The sequence below is a fragment of the Microtus ochrogaster genome, chromosome 6 (genome assembly GCF_000317375.1).
Source record: "Microtus ochrogaster isolate Prairie Vole_2 chromosome 6, MicOch1.0, whole genome shotgun sequence".
Taxonomy (NCBI): domain Eukaryota; kingdom Metazoa; phylum Chordata; class Mammalia; order Rodentia; family Cricetidae; genus Microtus; species Microtus ochrogaster.
In genome coordinates, this window is record NC_022013.1 from 27,640,615 (window position 1) to 27,644,244 (window position 3,630).

Genomic DNA, 3,630 nt, shown 5'->3' on the forward strand with positions numbered 1-3,630 from the left:
CACACACACACACACACACACACACACACACACAAACTCACACACCCGACAGAATTTTCCTAGAAACCAGGGGACTCTGACACCCACCACCTCCAGAGTAGAATGAGTTACCTAGAATCAGCCTCATTTCAGCTGTCCAGGGTCTAAAACCAGCGCCAGCGGCGGTTTTCAAGGTGGGGAAATCTACAGGAGCTGGGTTTTGTCAGAAATTCAAAGGCAAGCTCACGTTTTTCCCCCGGAGTCATTCCTCAAGTATGGGGGGGAGTGGCCGAGCCTCACGCTGAAGGAGGGGTGAGGGAATCAAGCTTCCCTGCTCCTTCCCAGCCCTCAGAGTGCTACCTCCCAATGCAGTCAACACTACCCCGAACGCACTCTGGGTCCTTCACCCTTCAATTCCGTTAGGTGGTAGCGACCCCGCTGAAGCAGGGGACCAGCTTGTTCTGTGACTTTGGCCGCGTCCAGCGGTCTCAAAGACTGTTCCCGAAGAAGCTGAGCTCAGGGTGTCCCCCTTCCACTACCTGGGATGGTTCAAGATGCCTGCGGCTTCAAATGAAGTTTAAGAGACTAAATGGCTGGAGGAGAGAAGGTAGATGGGTTGAAAGAAAGTACATCAAGACCTCTGTGATCAAAATGGGGATGCTAGCCAAGGTTAACACGGTCCCCAGAATGCATCATAACCTGGGCCTCCGCAGGAGCTATCTTTTATCAAATGCCACTTAGCCTCTTTATGGAAGCCCAGGTAGGAATTTACCTTAGCCTTCTTGTGGCAGATACTTAAAGACAAGCTTCCCCATAGCTAACGTGAGCGTTCCGAATTTCTCTGGCACTCCGGGGTCAACTTCTAGCAAACTTCTCCCTCCTCACCCCTCCCCCGCGCCTCCTCCTTTCCAGCAAGGGTAGTCTCCGGGGCTCGCCCTTCCCGGCTTTGACTTTGTCTTCTAGTGTTGATTGACGGTTGCAATTACAAAGGATGATAGCTCGGGGAGGCTCCCGCAGCCTTGGTGAGCTCGAGAAGCGCAGGCCTGGCATATTTTATCCAGCCTCGGCGTTCTGGGGCCGTGCTCGCCCCATTCACCCAGCTGGCTGGAGATGAGGAGGTCTCGCACTCCCCACCCACGAGGATGGAGACGCAGGTTCTCCTCCGGTCCTCTCCCTTCCCGAGGTCGCGCCGCTCGGTGAGCGCACACGGAGAACAGCCTGCCCTTGACCTGACCTAAGTGCCCGTCCGCCCGGAGCGCCTACCCAACTCCAGGCTGCAACAGAAAAAAAGTCAACATTTTCAGGACCAATTCAAATTTCCTGAGCTCTGCAGCAGAGTAGCAGACACCGCTTTCCCGGGCACCTGGGAAGACGAATCTTGGAGCGACCCGCCTAATTTAGCAACAAACTTACAAAACTTTATCTCCGTAAACAAAAGTCTAAGGCTTCCTCCCCAGTTCCCACTTTCTCTCCCTCTTTCTCTCTCTTCCTCTGGTGTTTTAAAAAGAAACAAGGAAAGTTACCTTTCTTGTGCTACGTATCTACGTATCATTTACTTCTCAGGCGAGGGAAGAATCCCAGGCTTTTGTGTTTTTTAAAAGTCTTCTTCACCTGGCAGCGACCGTCCAAGGAAAAAGAGAAACGAATTTATCAGCTCCCGAAGCTCGAACTTCCTTATTTTTCCCATTCCTCCCACTTGAAAAGCCCACCAGAAGCAGCAAAAGTCAGTTGAGCAAACACTGCATTTTGCCTGCGGGCTCTGGGGGATTGAACTCCCAGGCTCACGCCCTCACCCGGAGCGCTTTGTTTTCAAAAGAACTGAGCTGCGATTCAGCACAGCTGAAGGCTGTGGAGCACCTTACGGTTCGTCGAAACTTTGCAAAACAAAACACAAGTTCGAACTGAGTCGCCTTCACCCGCCCCCTTTGAAAAATGTTTTTAAAACTCCCTTTGTGTTGCCTGTACCAAATAAGCAACTCAGGCCCGCTGCGGGGGTGGACATCCCGCCCCCTCCCTGGGGGAGGGGAGGGCAGGTAACCAGTCAGATTTTGGGCAAATCCACTGATTCACAATCCCTTGCGAGAGTGTTCTAATAAATACCCCCTCCCGGGCTTTACCGCGTGGAAAATGCAAACCCAAACAAATGTCGGAGTAATCCCTACTTTCCTACCTCCAACCCCGACGCCTTCCCATCCTCGCCCTGAAAGAAAGGAAGGGTTTTTGGAGATTTTGACCTCCCTTTTCGGAATTTAAGGCTCTTTATATTTAAAATGTCACTAGGAACTTTCTTCAACTCGGGGGGGGGGGGGCAAGCGCGCCTCGCATCTTCAAAGGAGTTCTGGTCTCCAAAGCTTTGGGTTGAGAAAAAGACCTGGGCTATGTGGACCAGACCAAACAACACTTGGAACTGACAAGGACAGTCCGCCAGCCGGCCAAGAGGTCCGTGGTGAAATAAACTAGGCAACTGACGTTTCTCTCCTCCTTGCCTTGAAGACTAGAAACTGTCTCTTGGAGCACGAGGCTAAGATACCAATTCATCTGTATCCGACTAGAAAAGAGAGATCCCGAGCCAAGAAGGATCCTTGGGGGAGTCCTGCCGCTTTCTCAGATGAGACCCTACTTTGAGACTACCTGGCCGGGCGGTGGCGCACGCCTTTAAGCCCAGCACTCAGGAGGCCAGAGACAGGCGGATCTCTTTGCCTTCCAGGCCAGCCTGGTCTATGGAGCCAGTTCCAGGACAGGCTCCATTCAGAGGATCCCTGGCTCAAAACACCAGAGAGACAGGAGAGAGGGAGGGGGGGAGAGACGGAGAGGCAGCAGGAAGAGAGAGAGAGAGAGAGAGAGAGAGAGAGAGAGAGAGAGAGAGAGAGAGACACGCTACCTGACTCCAGATAAGACAGCCATTGGCATAGTGTACAGGGAATACAGAGAAGAGCAATTTAAACCCTTTGTCTAAAAAAGGTAGTGTGAAAAAAATCCAAGACTTATCCCTTGAGCACGGGGCACCCAACTAGGGAGGGATAGTTTTGGAGGTGGGAGGTTAACAAAGGCTTCACAGTTGGGGGTGCGGAAATGGGGAGGTGACCCAGCAGTGAAGAACACTTTTTCCAGAGCACCCACATGGCATCTCACAGCCATCTGTAATTCCAGACCCAGGGGGTCAGATGCCGTTGTTTGGCATCCGGTACACATACACAGGAAGACATATAGGCAAAACACTCATATAAATACACATTTTAAAGGCACACAATTCAATTAAAGGTACACAATCCAAAGGCTATTAATGCTCCTCTACACAGAAAGTATTTTTTGTGTGTGTGTGCGAGATCAAAAGATGATGGGATGGACCTGGGCGTGCAGCTTAGTTGTTACAACACCTTCCTATCAATGTGCCATCCTCAGAATCGCAAAAGAAAGACAAAGGGTGTAGAGGCCAGCTGTGGCCAGACAGTAATCCCAAATTTAGGAGGCTGAAGAACAAGAATTTTGTAGCTTTTGAGGCTAGAATTCATTACCCACTGAGAACCTATCTCAAAACCTAGAGAACCAGAGTAGAAAGAGTGAACAAGACTTGAGGCAAAATCAGTAATGTCTTTTGCAGAGTTTCTGGTCTAGAAAACCTGGAAGGTTTTTAAGAACTAGTAGTGAAGC

General features: G+C 50.8%; 1 protein-coding gene across 2 annotated transcripts in view; it reads right to left on the reverse strand.

The window, feature by feature from the left end:
• The window catches only part of Nr5a2 (nuclear receptor subfamily 5 group A member 2), a 129,839-nt gene that overhangs the window by 120,433 nt on the left and 5,776 nt on the right, over positions 1-3,630 (reverse strand). Inside the window, exon 1 of one of the 2 annotated variants that reach the window (XM_026779958.1) lies at positions 1,503-1,891. The exons of the other annotated variant lie outside the window; for it this stretch is intronic. The gene's annotated coding sequence lies outside the window, so the exon portion shown is untranslated. Of the gene's footprint in view, positions 1-1,502; positions 1,892-3,630 lie in introns of those variants that run through there. 2 annotated transcript variants of the gene reach the window in all.